Genomic DNA, 17577 nt, shown 5'->3' with positions numbered 1-17577 from the left:
GAAATAGGTAATAATTGAGACACTCATGCCTTTATTAATTTAGAAAGCAAGATTGTTCCCTATGAACCACCTGCTCCTCCTACGTCTTGGGAATATAATTGTCACGTCTGTCCCCTGAGTCTACATGGAGCTATATCCATGGGCAAGTATCCATATACTGTGTTTTACTATTTTGCATTGCTAGTGCAGTGGAAAACTAAGGGTCAACTGGTAATCTGAAGCCCATTTATGGTATACAGTTACTATAACAACTGGAATGCTATGATTAGATAGTTGTTTGCAACAAATCGGAATATGGTGTTTGGATTGATCACTCATGACCATGACCAATGCCATGTCATTTTAATGTGTTTAAACTTTTTTTATGTGCTATTATTCATAAAAAGCAGGGGCATGGCAAAGAATCAGGAGTGGAAGACTGAGTCAGCCCACAAGATGTAGTATAAAGGAAGCATGGGATGCATGCGCTTGCTATGCTTATATTCATCTTATGCCTGCTTGACAAAGCCCTACGGGGCTGAGATATGTGGTATTGTGCATTTTTAAAGGATGGGATAAATAAATACTGCATTTTATTTTTGGATACCTCTAGTGCCTTGGACTTTTTCAATTTAAATGGAATCTATCAACTGCTTTTAGCTGTCACGTCCAAGCAGGACGTGCTGGATCCATAAACCTGAAATACTATGCAGCTGGACACCTAACTATGGAAAACAATGAAGAAAATCACCACAAGGAAAACACTGTCCCTAAAGACCCTTACCCAAGGAAGAAACCTGCCTACGTGCAAATAACCTGCCCTGACAAGGGCGAACCTGACCACGTAACTAGGCTACTAGCAGACCCTACGTCAGAATAGGAGAATACCACAGGAAACAAGATGAAAATGAATAATAACAGCAGTATTTAGCTTTGAGAAGATTCAGGCAAAGAGGAGCTCCAGCACCCAGTTCTGACTTCTATCACAGAAAGAGCAAGACTGAAAATTAAACAGCACTGAGCAAAGCACAAGGTTAGGTTAAAGGGGTTGTCCCGCGCCGAAACGTTTTTTTTTTTTTTGCATAGGCGCTAGGGTTGTGGTGAAATTTAAAAAAAAATGTTACTTACTCGAATCCCCTCTCTGCAACTTCTTCCTTCTTTTCCTCCAAGATGGCCGCTGGGATCTTTAGCCACGATGCACCGCGGGTCTTCTCCCATGGTGCACCGTGGGCTCTGTGCGGTCCATTGTCGATTCCAGCCTCCTGATTGGCTGGAATCGGCACACGTGATGGGGCGGAGCTACGCGATGATGCGTAGAAGGGGGCGGAGCCAGAACGCCGCTCGTGCCCGGACCGACCAGAAGGGAGAAGACCCTTCTGCGCAAGCGCGTCTAATCGGGCAATTAGACGCTAAAATTAGACGGCACCATGCAGACGGGGACGCCAGCGCAGGGAAGGTGAGTATATAACTTCTGTATGGCACATATTTAATGCATGATGTATATTACAAAGTGCATTAATATGGCCATACAGAAGTGTATACCCCCACTTGCTTTTGCGGGACAACCCCTTTAAATAGTCCTAACAAATTACCCACAGGTGAGACCAAGCAAGTCTCACCTAATACTAGAGCCAGAAGATGGAGAAACACATACAAAACCTGTATCAGAATACCAGAAAGGAAGTGATCCCAGAACTGCCGCAACATTAGCCCTATAAAATAACACTAGGCAGCAAAAAAAACTGCAATTTTTGTGTTTAAGAAGAGTTTATTTGTTCCTGTTAGCCCATTGTAAAATATAATGGAAAATAACTTTCATTTCAAAAAAAGTTTGCTTTTGTGGTCAGGATATTGATAATTAAAAAATATATGATTTTGAATTTCGAACGTTTCAAGGACATACACAGTGAGAAAACAAATTACTTACAATCCTGAGCCAAGGGCATACCACGGGCTTCCACAACAGCTCCAGGTTGTCGGCTACCTCCGGTGACTGACAGAATGGAGCTGTCACGTCCATAGCCCATATGGCTTTAATCCAGAGGAAGCATGTTTTTACATCCCTGGGGATTAAAGCCCCACTAAAGCAGGACGTAAAAAGGCAATGGGGTGGTCACTAAGGGTTAAACAATGCAAATATTTAACTTGGAAAGTTTATTTCACTGGAAGATGATTTCAGTTTTCAGTAGAATTGAATTATACTGGTAAAAGATTGCTGTAACTGACTTATATATAGTTCATCCAAAATAAACATGGGCTAGTATTAGAGACTTTACCAAATAATGACAAAGCTTCGTAGTCTTAACCCCTTCCCGATCCAGGGCGTAAGTTTACGTCCTGGGAGCAGGGTACTTCCCGCAACAGGGCGTAAACTTATGTCCTGGGGATAGCGCGGGATCACATATGATCCTGCGCTATCCCGCAGCGGGAGCCGGCTGTCTAAGTAGATCGCGGCAGGAAAAGAGTTCACAGAGGAAGCGCGCTCCCTCTGTGTCTTCGGCTGGCTCTCGCAATATTATCGCAAGAGCCCGGCCTGTCACCATGAGTTGCCAGTGCCTGTATGGCAGTAGCCCTGCCATGCCTTATCACAGCGATCATCAGGGCTGTGGTGAAAGTCCCCCAGAGGGACACAAATGTTGTAAGAAAAAACAGATTAAAAATATGAATTTTAAAAAATGTAAAAAAAAGTAAAAGAAACCCTTTTTTATGCTTTTTCTCAGATTAGCATTAAAAAAGGTAAAAAAATTAAACCCCCCACATATTTGGTATTGTCGCGTCATTAACACCGCGTACAATAAGTTGCACATGCTTTTGACTGTGCACGGAAAAAAGCGTTAAAAAAATGAGGCATTTTGCCTCACTAAAAACGAAATAAAAGGGATCAAAAAAACTGTATATTCCCCAAAATGGTACTAAAAAAACTACAGCTCGTCTCGCAAAAAATAAGCCCTCATAGAGCTCTGTACATCAAAATTTAAAAAGTTACAGGACTTTAAATGCAGCGATTTAGAAAAAAAAGTGGAAAAACCTAAAAAAATGTAAGAATTTTGGCAGCGCTGTAACCGTACCGACCCGCAGAAAAAATGGATTGTCTTTAGAGTTGAGCGAACGTACTCGTCCGAGCTTGATATTTGTGCGAATATTAGGGTGTTCGGGATGCTCGTTACTCGTAACGAGTACCACGCGGTGTTCCGGTTACTTTCAGTTTCCTCTCTGAGACGTTAGCGCGCTTTTCTGGCCAATTGAAAGACAGGGAAGGCATTACAACTTCCCCCTGTGACGTTCAAGCCCTATACCACCCCCCTGCTGTGAGTGGCTGAGGCGATCAGATGTCACCCGAGTATAAAAGTCGGCCCCTCACGCGGCTCGCAACACATGCCTTGTGAGTTAGCTGAGGGAAAGTCCAGTTCTATTGGAGTTGCTGTAGGGAGAGTATTTGTAGTGAGTGTAGGCTTCAAGAACCCCAACGGTCCTTCTTAGGGCCACATCTACGTGTGTGCAGGCTGCTGTTAGCAGTGGAGAAATTTTTTTTTTCCTCAAAATCGGCAGTGCAGAGCATTGCACCCGGTATTAGGGACAGAAGTGGTGCTTAGGCAGGGAGAGTGTTAGGAGTGAGTGTAGGCTTCAAGAACCTCAACGGTCCTTTCTAGGGCCACATTTAACTGTGTGGAGTACTGTGCAGGCTGCTGTTAGCTGTGTTGCTTTTTTTTTTTTTCTCAAAATCGGCGGTGCAGAGCATTGCACCCTGCATTGATACTACAGGCACAGAATTGTGTAGGCAGGGCCACAACACAGTTATTAGTCATTGAATAGACGCAGTGGGCCTTTTCTTTTTTAACAAAAGGGAAAAAAGTATATTTGCCCTGCCTCTGTCAGTCCTAAGGGCTGTGGGTACGTGTGTGCTGCGTGGAGAACGTAAAAAAATCAGACGCAACCAGCTACGGTTGAGTGCAGCCTTGCGCCAATTTCTTTCCTGCCTGGGAAATACCTGCTCTGCCACAGTTAATAACTCTGCAACAGTAAAGTTCTGTGACACTTTTGCAGGGCCGCAACACAGTTATATTAGTCATTGAATAGACGCAGTGGGCCTTTTCTTTTTTAACAAAAGAGAAAAAAGTATATTTGCCCTGCCTCTGTCAGTCCTAAGGGCTCTGGGTACGTGTGTGCTGCGTGGAGAACGTAAAAAAATCAGAAACAACCAGCTACGGTTGAGTGCAGCCTTGCGCCAATTTCTTTCCTGCCTGGGAAATCAAATCACTGGTAATACAGCATGCTGAGGGGTAGGCCTAGAGGATGTGGACGCGGCCGAGGACGCGAAGGGCCAAGTGAGGGTGTGGGCACAGGCCGAGCCAGTGCGGTGGCCAGGGGTAGAGGCAGGGCCAGACCGAATAATCCACCAACTGTTTCCCAAAGCGCCCCCTTGCGCCATGCCACCCTGCACAGGTCAAGGTGCTCTACGGTGTGGCAGTTTTTCACAGAGACGCCTGACGACCGACGAACAGTGGTGTGCAACCTTTGTCGCGCCAAGATCAGCTGGGGAGGCACCACCAACAGCATGCGCAGGCATATGATGGCCAAGCACCCCACAAGGTGGGACGATGCCCGTTCACCGCCTCCGGTTTGCACCACTGCCTCTCCCCCTGTGCCCCAACCTGCCACTGAGATCCAACCCCCCTCTGAGGACACAGGCACTACTGTCTCCTGGCCTGCACCCACACCCTCACCTACGCTGTCCTCGGCCCCATCCAGCAATGTCTCTCAGCGCAGCATCCAGACGTCGCTAGTGTCACAGTTTGAGCGCAAGCGCAAGTACGACGCCACGCACCCGCACGCTCAAGCGTTAAACGTGCACATTGCAAAATTGATCAGCCTAGAGATGCTGCCGTATAGGCTTGTGGAAACGAAGGCTTTCAAAAGCATGATGGCGGCGGCTGCCCCGCGCTACTCGGTTCCCAGTCGCCACTACTTTTCCCGATGTGCCGTCCCAGCCCTGCACGACCACGTCTCCCGCAACATTGTACGCGCCCTCACCAACGCGGTTACTGCCAAGGTCCACTTAACAACGGACACGTGGACAAGCACAGGCGGGCAGGGCCACTATATCTCCCTGACGGCACATTGGGTGAATTTAGTGGAGGCTGGGACAGAGTCAGAGCCTGGGACCGCTCACGTCCTACCCACCCCCAGAATTGCGGGCCACAGCTCGGTGGTGGTATCTGCGGCGGTGTATGCTTCCTCCACTAAAGCACCTTCCTCCTCCTCCTCCTCCAACGCAACCTCTGTCTCGCAATCAAGATGTGTCAGCAGCACGTCGCCAGCAGTCGGTGTCACGCGGCGTGGCAGCACAGCGGTGGGCAAGCGTCAGCAGGCCGTGCTGAAACTACTCAGCTTAGGAGAGAAGAGGCATACGGCCCACGAACTGCTGCAGGGTCTGACAGAGCAGAACGACCACTGGCTTGCGCCGCTGAGCCTCCAACCGGGCATGGTCGTGTGTGACAACGGCCGTAAGCTGGTGGCGGCTCTGCAGCTCGGCAGCCTCACGCATGTGCCATGCCTTGCCCATGTCTTTAATTTGGTGGTTCAGCGCTTTCTGAAAAGCTACCCCCACTTGTCATACCTGCTCGGAAAGGTGCGCCAGCTCTGCGCACATTTCCGCAAATCCCACACGCACGCTGCCACCCTGCGGACACTGCAACATAGGTTTAATCTGCCAGTGCACCGACTGCTGTGAGACGTGCCCACACAGTGGAACTCTACGCTCCACATGTTGGCCAGACTCTATGAGCAGCGTAGAGCTATAGTGGAATACCAACTCCAACTTGCGCGGCGCAGTGGGAGTCAGCCTCCTCAATTATTTACAGAAGAGTGGCCCTGGTTGGCAGCCATCTGCCAGGTCCTTGGAAAATTTGAGGAGTCTACCCAGGTGGTGAGCGGCGATGCTGCAATCATTAGCGTCACCATTCCTCTGCTATGCATCTTGAGAAGTTCCCTGGAAAGCATAAAGGCAGACGCTTTGCGCTCGGAAACAGAGCCGGGGGAAGACAGTATGTCGCTGGATAGTCAGAGCACCCTCCTGTCTATATCTCAGCGCGTTGAGGAGGAGGAGGGGGAAGAGACAGCTTGGCCCACTGCTGACGGTACCCATGCTGCTTGCCTGTCATCCTTTCAGCGTGTATGGCCTGAGGAGGAGGAAGAGGAGGAGGAGGAGGATCCTGAAAGTGATCTTCCTAGTGAAGACAGCCATGTGTTGCGTACAGGTACCCTGGCACACATAGCTGACTTCATGTTAGGATGCCTTTCTCGTGACCCTCGCGTTACACGCATTCTGGCCACTACGGATTACTGGGTGTACACACTGCTCGATCCACGGTATAAGGAGAGCCTTTGCACTCTCATTCCTGAAGAGGAAAGGGGTTCGAGAATGATGCTATACTACAGGGCGCTGGTGGACAAACTGATGGTAAACTTCCCATCCGACAGCGCTAGTGGCAGAAGGCGCAGTTCCGAGGGCCAGGTAGCAGGGGAGGCGCAGAGATCAGGCAGCATGTACAGCGCAGGCAGGGGAACATTCTCCAAGGCCTTTGCCAGCTTTATGGCTCCCCAGCAAGACTGTGTCACCGCTCCCCAGTCAAGGCTGAGTCGACGGGAGCACTGTAAAAGGATGGTGAGGGAGTACGTAGCCGATCGCACGACCGTCCTCCGTGACGCCTCTGCCCCCTACAACTACTGGGTGTCGAAGCTGGACACATGGCCTGAACTCGCGCTGTATGCCCTGGAGGTGCTTGCTTGTCCTGCGGCTAGCGTCTTGTCAGAGAGTGTGTTTAGTGTGGCTGGGGGAATCATCACGGATAAGCGTACCCACCTGTCAACCGACAGTGCCGACAGGCTTACACTCATCAAGATGAACAAAGCCTGGATTTCCCCAGACTTCTCTTCTCCACCAGCGGACAGCAGCGATACATAAGCAATACGTAGGCTGCACCCGCGGATGGAAGCTACGTTCTCTCTCACCATCCAAAACGGGGACATTTCTGCTTCATCAATCTGTGTCTAATATTCCTCCTCCTCCTCCTGCTCCTCCTCCTGAAACCTCACGTAATCACGCTGAACGGGCAATTTTTCTTAGGGCCGCAAGGCTCACTCATATAATTTTTCTAAACAATTTTTATATGTTTCAATGCTCTTAAAAGCGTTGAAACTTTAACTTGAACCGATTTTTCGTTAAACTGGGCTGCCTCCAGGCCTAGTTACCACTTAAGCCACATTAACCAAAGCGATTAATGGGTTTCACCTGCCCTCTTGGTTGGCCATGGCCAATTTTTTGGATGTACATTAGTACTGTTGATACAGCAATTTTTGTGGGCCCTCGCCTACAGTGTAATCAAATGAATTTTTAGCCCACCTGCATTACAGCTGACGTTACATCCGCTGTGTTGGGCAATGCAATGGGATATTTTTGTGTATCGCCGGTGGGTTCCAGGGAGCCACCCATGCTGTAGGTGCACACGGAGTTTAACCTACATGTGTCCACTTGTAAAGAACCCCAGTCTGACTGGGGCATGCAGTGTGGGCCGAAGCCCACCTGCATTAGGCACGACATTACTACCTCAGCTGTGTTGGGCAATGCAATGGGATATTTCTATGTACCGCCGGTGGCTTCCTGGCACCCACCCATGCTGTGGGTCCACAGGGAATTATAAATGCATCTGTTTCCACTTGTAAAGAACCCCAGTCAGACTGGGGCATGCAGTGTGGGCCGAAGCCCACCTGCATTAAGCACGACATTACTACCTCAGCTGTGTTGATCAATGCAATGGGATATTTTTATGTACCGCCGGTGGGTTCCAGGGAGCCACCCATGCTGTAGGTGCACACGGAGTTTAACCTACATCTGTCCACTTGTAAAGAACCCCAGTCTGACTGGGGCATGCAGTGTGGGCCGAAGCCCACCTGTATTAAGCACGACATTACTACCTCAGCTGTGTTGATCAATGCAATGGGATATATTTATGTACCGCCGGTGGCTTCCTGGCACCCACCCATGCTGTGGGTCCACAGCGAGTTGTTACTACATCTGTCCACTTGTAAAGAACCCCAGTCTGACTGGGGCATGCAGTGTGGGCCGAAGCCCACCTGTATTAAGCACAACATTACTACCTCAGCTGTGTTGGGCAATGCAATGGGATATTTTTATGTACCGCCGGTGGCTTCCTGGCACCCACCCATGCTGTGGGTCCACAGGGAATTATAAATGCATCTGTTTCCACTTCTAAAGAACCCCAGTCTGACTGGGGCATGCAGTGTGGGCCGAAGCCCACCTGCATTAAACATGACATTACTACCTCAGCTGTGATGGGCACTGCAATGGGATATTTTTATGTACCGCCGGTGGGTTCCAGGGAGCCACCCATGCTGTCGGTCCACAGGGACTTCACAATAGGGACTTGTACCTGCCTGTGTCTATGAATTAAAAAGCCCGGTCTGACTGGGGCATGCAGACACCTTGACAGAATGAATAGTGTGTGGCACATAGGTTCCCCATTGCTATGCCCACGTGTGCAGCTCCTGATGGCGGTGGCACAGGATTCTATTTCTCATTGCTTCTGTACAGCATTGTGGGCTATCGCCCCGCCCCTTTTAAAGAGGGTCGCTGCCTAGCCGTGCCAACCCTCTGCAGTGTGTGCCTGCGGTTCCTCCTCATGGCAGACGCACTTATAAATAGACATGAGTGTGGCGTGGCATGAGGGCAGCTGAAGGCTGCGCAGGGACAATTTGGTGTGCGCTGTGGACACTGGGTCGTGCGGGGGGGTTGGGCAGCATGTAACCCAGGAGAAGTGGCAGCTGAGTGTCATGCAGGCAGTGATTGTGCTTTGTTGGAGGTAGTGTGGTGCTTAGCTAAGGTATGCATTGCTAATGAGGGCTTTTCAGAAGTAAAAGTTGTTGGGAGGGGGGGGGGCCCACTCTTGCCGGTATTGTGGCTTAATAGTGGGACCTGTGAACTTGAGATGCAGCCCAACATGTAGCCCCTCGCCTGCCCTATCCGTTGCTGTGTCGTTCCCATCACTTTCTTGAATTGCCCAGATTTTCACACATGAAAACCTTAGCGAGCATCGGCGAAATACAAAAATGCTCGGGTCGCCCATTGACTTCAATGGGGTTCGTTACTCGAAACGAACCCTCGAGCATCGCGATAATTTCGTCCCGAGTAACGAGCACCCGAGCATTTTGGTGCTCGCTCATCTCTAATTGTCTTATTTATGCTGCATGATTAACGCTGTAAAAAAAAAAGTATGGCAGAATTGATGTGTTTTCTCTCCCTGCTATCATAAAAAAAAAAAAAAGTTTTACAATATAGTCTATGTACCCAAATATGGAACCGATAAAAACTACAGTTTGCCGTGGAAAAAACAAGCCCTTATACGGCCGCCTCAACGGAAAAATAAAAAAATTATGACTTTTGATAAATGGAGAAGAAAATCCGCCAAAAATCCTTGCGTCCTTAAGCCCAAAATAGGCCATGTCATTAAGGGGTTAAATTAAACACAAATTCACCCCTTAGTGACGAGCCGTGTTTGTGCCTTAATAAGTAAATCATTTTTCAGTTGTTTTCATTGTCGCTTTCCCAGAGCCATACCTTTTTAATTCTTCCGTCCATACAGTCATATGAGGGCTTGTTTTTTGCGAAACAAGTTGATTATTTTAATGGCATCACTTTTGGGTACATATAATGTATTGTATAGCTTTTTATTATTTTTTTAGGGGAATTAGGAAATAATTCTGCCATTTGTTTTTTTGGATTTCATTTTTACAGCGTTCAGTGTGCAAAATAAATAATGCGCTAACATTCTCCAGGTCAGCACAATCACAGCAATACAAAGTTTATACAGTTTTTTAAATGTTTTTTATGTTTTGTTTCACCACATTCCAAGAACCACAGCATTTTCCTTTTTCATTGCCGGAGCTCTATGAGGGCTTGTTTTTTGCGGGATGAACTTCATTTATCAATTTTTGGGGAATAAATAGCATTTTGATTGCTCTTTATTCATTTTTTTCCTAGAGGCTAGATTAACAAAATCTGCAATTCTGGCATGTTTTTATATTTAATGGCGTTCACCGTACAGTATTCTGAAGGCCAGTACAATTATGTTAATAATAAATTTATATAGGTTTTGTTTTGGCAACCTTTCCACGCTTTAAAAAAAATGTATGTTTTGTTCATTGCTGCTTTTAAAGACCGCTAACATTTTTCTTTTTGTGAATGGTGCTGTGTAAGGGATCTTTTTTTTGTGGGATGAGTTGTACTTTATAATGGTACCATTTGTTGATCCATGCAACATTTTTATCACTTTCGATTCTGTTTTCTAATAAGGAGGGACAGACAAACTTATCCATTTTCGCCATGTTTTTTGTATTTTTCTTTTTCATTATGTGCACCACGCTGGTTAATAATATACTAACTTTTTTCTCTGGGTCATTATGAATGCACGGATATCACATGTGTCATTTACTTATTTGTTTATTTTTTTTTACGTAATAAAGGGGAAAGCTGGTATTTTGACATTTTTATTTTTACTATTTTTTTAATATTTTTTATTTTTGTCCCACTAAGGGACTTGAATGTCACAATATTTCATCATTCTTCTAATACACTACTATACTTCAGTCTCATAGGCCACTGCAGCTGGCAGACCCGGGGGCGATATTCAACCCTCTGGGTGCCATAGCAACCCATCAGGACTTCGCAATCAAATTGTGGGGGTCCAATCAGGGATAGAGGTAGCCCCCTCTGTCATCATTTTACATGCCGCAGTTTCACTGACCTTGACATGTAAAGAGTTAAGCAGCGGGGATCCGTGTTTTTTTCGGTCCTCGATGTTAGAATAAGTGCCAGGCTGTCATCTGGCAGCCAAGCACCTGCTCTCCCTGGATCAGAATAAAGCCCCTTAGCTACCACCGTTAAAAGACATATGGGCAGTCATAGAGAGTTTAAGAGAACCTGTAAAATAATTGCTTTGGTCGCTATATTCCATACCTTTTTTTCCATCAACGTGGCTTTTTCCATCGATGTGAGGGCTTATCTTTTGTGGGGCGACTTGCAGTTTTTATTGGTACCATTTTGTGTCACATATGACTTTTTTATCACTTTTTACTCAATTTCTTTTTGTAGGAGCAGGGATGTCCACAAAACGCAATTCTGGCATTATTTGTTCACCATGTAGGATCATGTACCGACTGTGGATGTGGAGCCACTGTGTCAATCTACTGGGTAGGTGATGATCCAGTCCAGCATGGTTGACAGCGGACCCCAGCGTGGGAGGTAAGATACCAGATGTATGAACCCCATATGCAAATGGAAACTAAGGAAGGTATGTTCCCCTCAACTAATAACTAGGAGAGGGAAACTCCTGCCTATAAACGGAGCACTCATCCCAAAAGGGACAACCTCACAGTCTTTCTCTAGGTGCTGACTGACCCTGACAGGACAGAACAATTATAAAACAAATGACAGAACAATACGGGGGAGTACAGGAACAAAGGAGGTACAGGCTGACAAGGATAAACAGAGAAGCAGACTCACGAGGATAACAGACAGCGGGATACACGAACGGAAGACACAGAACACGAGCAGAAAGCAAGGTAGCAAGGTAACTTTCGGAGCAGCGGCTAAACATGGAGTTATGGACAGGAATCACACAACAACACAACAGCACTGACTGAAAGGCCCAGGCAGCTATATAGGGTGCTGATTTGAAAAGATGCATCAACTGAGCAGGAGGCCCAGAAGCAATTAACCCTAGGAGTGCTGGAAGAGAATAAATGAAAGTTCAGTGAACAGGGAGAGCAGGACTACGCCCATGCCTGCCAGATGCCAGACACAGAAGCAGAGGATTGTGTCTGACCAGTGCACCTAACAGATGAAGAATCATATATTTTAATAGTTGGCACTTTCATGGATATGACACTACAAATTATGTTTATTTCATTTATTTTTACATTTTTTACATGAGAAATGGGACATTTTAATATTTGTAAAAATTGTATTACATTTTTTCACTTTTTTTCAACTTGCAATAGTTTAATAGTTTCTACAATGAACTGCTATAGTTCATAATTTCAGTATATTGTATTGTTAATGATCATTTTTTGGACAAAATATTTAAGGTTCTTAGAGTTTTGGGTGCCGACTCCAAATTTGTGTTCAAATTTACAGAAAATAAACTTAACAGTAGAAAAAGAAGTGTATGTATAATTGCAAATAAATATGTTTTGGAAATGTACTTAAAAATAGTAAATCCTGAATGGGGTAGCATATAGTAATAGGCAGGACATAAGATCACCATGTAGAAATTGTAGTCTTGTCCAGCAGCACACAGCAAAACAATCCAGGAATCAGACAAGGTGATCAAACGCTCAGCTACTCCAAAACAGGCTTGAAGAAGACCTCATTGGCCGAAACGTTGCCTGTTTTATCTTGAAACATGGAGCAATAAAGACTTTTTTATTTGAAATTACACTGCTGATGCTGCCGCTTCTTCATGCTGTATAGGATCTCCATGTGGTAGATGGATAATAACAAAGAACTTCCACCATGCCTGGGTCGTTTGATGCAGTGATGGAGATTTGTATGACTATACAAGAAAGTGATACTGTTTTTTGCATGCCTTTCTTCAATATCCTGTGAAGTAAACCCTAAAAAAAGAGTTAAAAAAAGAAGTGGAATGAAAATATGGGAAATTAGTTGCAATGTTTGCATAAGTCACTTATTTCTTTGTCCAGCATTGTTCTCTCTTGGAAGAGACTGTCCTGACTGTTTCATAAGGCCTAATGTAATATGTAATGGAGGAAGGAAGATGTATTTAGAAGACACAAGACTTTCCTGTTGAACATTTTTGCCCCTAACTATCCAAATTCTGGCTGGCCAGTCCTTCCTTATGTAGTGAGATTGTCTGTCACAGCTATTCCACTCACACGGAAAACAGGAATACTTCGTGAACCCTGTCTGCATTCCAAATATGACAGCAATGACCTTCAAGTCTCCACAGATCTTTCACTTATGCTCAGGGTATTTAATTGAATGAAACATATACTTCAGCATTTCATTGGACTCCTAGCAAAACTAGCATAACTGACTGGAACAGAATGTAGCACATTGCCATTGTACAGCAAAGCTGCTTTCAAACAGATTTTTAGGCATCTACTGTGTTTCTCGAAAATAAGACCTACCCTGATAAAAAGCCCTACCCTGATTTTTGGGCAGGGCTTTAAATATAAATCCTACCCTGAAAATAAGCCCTAGCTACACTACGTGAAATAAAAAGCAATACTTACCTAGCATGCGCAATTCGGGTCCCCCCCCCCCCCCCCCCCCGCGCTGGGCTGCGGTGCTTTCGCAGGCTTCTATGCAGTCCTTAATTTTGATGCAGCATCTCTTGTTGGTGATGGGGCTTGAATACCCCGCATCCAGCAAGCGATTGCTCTGAGACTATCAGAGTCGTCGCTCGATGAACCAATCACAGCCATTCGTTGAATGACAGCATTGAATGGCTGTGATTGGTTAATCGAACGCTGGCTTTGAATGACTGAGGCGGTGTTCTTGAAGCAATCAGAGTAATCGCTTGCTGAAGGCGGGGTATTCAAGACCCATCACCAGCAAGAGATGCTCCATCAGCATTGAGGACTACACAAGCCTTCCAGAGCTCTGCAGCCCAGTGGGAGGAACCCAAATGGTGCCTTCTAGGTGAGTATAAGATACCCTCCAAAAGTAAGACCCTGTGCCTCTTTTTGTGCAAAAACATGGTTCGGGGAAACATGGTATTATAAGCCTCCACATATGGACGTCATAAGAGCAACACAGAACTGACATCAAACCACTTTTGTCATTACAAAAAGTTTGGATCCCATCAAAAATGTAAGTTCCAGTTATAATTTTGGCTTACAAAAACTGTGCAAAACACTTCCCCGTATATGCAAGCGCAAAAGTGATATAGTTTTGACCCTAGTGCTGAGTTTCAATAACATTATAGCATCCCTAGCGCAATGAGGGCCCAATAGTGTTGTCACTATTAACCCTTTCCAATCCACTGTCTGACATCTGAAGACAATATGATTTAAGGCTGTACGGCTCCGATGTTGGAAGACGTCCGTAGGAGTTCTCTTACTATATATTGCCAGCCTCTCTGCTGTCAGAGCCTATCCAATGTGTCACCTCATGCAGTACTGGCTTTAGCCAGCATATAGCACCGTTATATAATGACAGAAAAAGAGAAAGCCCCCAAGGAAAACCGGGATACAAATCGGATTGGAAAGGGTTAACCGGAGAACCATATGAGGGTTACCGGAGAGCCACACATTGGTGCTTAGTTACAGATGGAAATCTGACACTAGTGTGAATGTAGCCGTGGACAAGCCAAGAACTTGGACAACTTCTGTGTGGTATGTAGTGGAACAGTTTAGTGGAAATTAGCTTAGTACAAGTGTTCTGGTCAATAGTCATTTTGTATGGTGTGTTTACTTTGTGTCTTATCATATTACTTCCCATTACCATTTTTTTTACCACAGAAGTGACAGTCGATGGGGAACACATACTGTAGAACAAGAACGAGTCAGGAATAAGCAATTATCCACTGGGAAATACGTTGGATTGCAATCAATCTTATATTAGGTACTATGTCAATTAATGTTTAGACAGTGAAAGCTAATGTTACTAAGTGATGTAGGATTAGTTAACAATGCACAACACATCAAGTTTATATCACTGAAATTTTGGATATTTGTCATCTGAAAACATTTACTTACAGAAATCAGTTCCAGCTTTGTGAAATAATTATAGACTTAGTCCAAAAAAATAAATAATGAACGTTTTTCTACTGTCTGGGAAAAGTCAATATAAAAATAATTAAAGGTTAAATATCTAAAAATATATCAGTGTGAAAGAGAAACTTACCATAGCCATGGCAGCAATGATTACATAAGTGAATCTTGTTTTCAAATAGTGCAGAACACTTGACAGTAGACAGTCATCCCATAAGCAAAGTTATGTCTAACAATGATTTCCGATATACTTTTTGTAGTCCTGGGTTTTCTGGGACTACAAAAAGATTTAGGGGTAGGTAATGGTATAAAATAAAATAAGGGCATGCTCGCCTACTTAAGTGGCCACCCCCATCCAGCGCAGAAGTGCCAATCCCTGCATTTCTGATCCCAGAGAAAGATGTGTCACTCATGTGCATGCTACTGTTCAGCAGTCACATGCTGTTCATGTGATTGGCTGAGATGTCATTTGCTAAGGCAAATTACTTGAGTGAGTGTTGCCATTTTCGAGTACATGCCCGCTTGTACCAAAAGATTCGGTGGCACAGTCTGCAGGCAGGGAGCAATAAATCCGAGCAGGAAGACCTTACTAATCAATGAGCCCTTCCTTCATCAGACTGAAAAAAAAGACTCATTGGTTGTTTCAATGATCAATCAGAGCTGCTTTCACTGATTGGTCAGTGAAACCTGGCTGGGAGGCCATGGTTACAGCTCTTCTGCATCTGGTTGTGCCTCCCAGCCGTTGCACTACAGGTTCTCTGGAGCTTTCTTGTGGGGTGTGGGGGATTGTGCTGGCTGTGTGTGTGTGTTTCCAGTCAGCCAATCACTCTTTGTCAGTACACATAAAAGTTGTCTTCCCAGGTGTGGGTGTGTTCATCTTTCTCTGTTCTCATTTCTCACTCTGTGTGGTGTGAGCAGGTTCTATGTGTGGTGGCTGCAAGAAAGGTTTGTATCTTGTGGTTTTCTTTGGTTGTGTCACTGGACTTCTAGTTAGTGTAGGGACTAGCTATAACATTAACATCCACTACTAGTGTTTGCGTATTGGCTGCTTTATGGTGTGATTTTGGTTCTGTGTGTCTTCTTATCCTGTCCAGTAGTCCTTGACAGTGGTGGCAAGTGTATGCGTTCTAGCCTAGGTGCATGAATTCCATGGGGCAGCAAGGACTCAGATCCAAAGACCACTGGGCCGCCCCTTATTGGGGCGATATCCCCGCTCAGGTAGGTCCTTGGTTATCCTTTTTTATTGTAGAAGATGGAGAGAGGCATTACTCGGTGGTTGTTTCATCAGGTGTTCCCTATCCTTGGTAGCATTCGCGGGGGCCCAATGCTCATTAGCCCACACGAACGTAACAATGAGTTTGTCTGTTACATGAGCTCTTTCATATATTGCAAACACTTACCATAATTACCTGTAGTTCTATACAATTTGTTTGTATATCCAGGGGAGCACAGATATCTTACGCTATTCATTTAGTTTATAAAATCTTAGTCAACACCTCAGATGCTTAATTTCGATGTTGTGTTCCAAGTTTTCAACTTTTTTCTCAGTATTGGCTCTCTTGACAGGTACATGTTGTTTCAGGTGGGTAGTATTCAGTTTTTTTCTTGTAGTCAAATGTTGCACATAAACACCTGTGAATTTTTTTCAGATCTAAAAGAAGAGTGAAGCTTGAATTTCAACCAAAGAGTATCTCAAGATGACAGCTTTAAGCATTGTTTATCTGATAGTGACAGTTTTTGTTGTCTATCATGTTTTATGTGGTTGTTAGAACTTATATTCTTTTTATATCTTTTTAACAATTTTTTCAACTCTTGATTTAACAGTTCCTCTTTTTCACTTATTAACCTTTTGATTTTCTACTTCTTTGTGTAAGAATGTATTTTAGAAATGTCCGATGCTCATGTGAAAGAAACACAACTAAGGTTGTAAGGGGGTGATTGAGATGAACTGCCATCCACTATGGACCTTTACCAAGTATATGTCTGAACTAATGACTAATGTTTATCATGTCATGTGCTGTTTGCTATTGTGAACTGTAACAACTTTTTGCAGGTGGTTTGCTTATTTAAGCCTGGGTTTACACAGGGCGGATTTGCCGCGGAATTTCCCTGCGGCCGCTAATCCCAGGATTAGTTAGCCATATGGATGAGATTTGTCAAAAATGTCATCCACATGGGGTGGACAATCAGTCGCGGCAAAGCCAGCATTAGCCGGCGCTGCGGCGCGGATACTTGGGACACAGCATGTCAATTCTTTTTTTTTTTTTCGTTGCAGCCTCGCTCCTCTCTATGGGAGAGCGGGCTGCAATAGAAAAGCATGCAGCAAAGCCGCCTCAAAACCCGCGGCTAAGTGCCACAGGTTTTGAAGCTGCACTTATCCCACAGAAATCCCGCTTTTTTCACTGCGGCAAGACTGTGAGATTTCCGCAATGAAATCGTCCCGTGGGAACCCAGCATAATAGTTCATTTCTGCTTATATTATTTGTGTATTGTTATAGGCGGGCACTGAAGGCACAACATTCTCTAATCACAGATGCAGATGTTGTAGCATGGCACCGCACAAGCTACGTTTAGAGCGGATCAGAGACTATGTTTAAGGCTGCTTGGCACACCTCAACTGTGTTTTGTTGTACTGATCAGTGGCATGTACAGCAAGTGTCAGGTGCAGCTGTGTCTGCTACACAAGACTTACTGGGAGCCACAAGAATAATCTGGTCTGGTCTGATCTCTGAGGATGGAGTTGGATCTGGCCAATGAGCAACACTAAAGCTGTTGATCCTGAGATCT

Source organism: Eleutherodactylus coqui, chromosome 5, assembly GCF_035609145.1.
Source record: "Eleutherodactylus coqui strain aEleCoq1 chromosome 5, aEleCoq1.hap1, whole genome shotgun sequence".
In the NCBI taxonomy this organism is placed as follows: domain Eukaryota; kingdom Metazoa; phylum Chordata; class Amphibia; order Anura; family Eleutherodactylidae; genus Eleutherodactylus; species Eleutherodactylus coqui.
The sequence above is the reverse complement of the archived record's forward strand: the minus strand, read 5'-3'. Positions refer to the sequence as shown.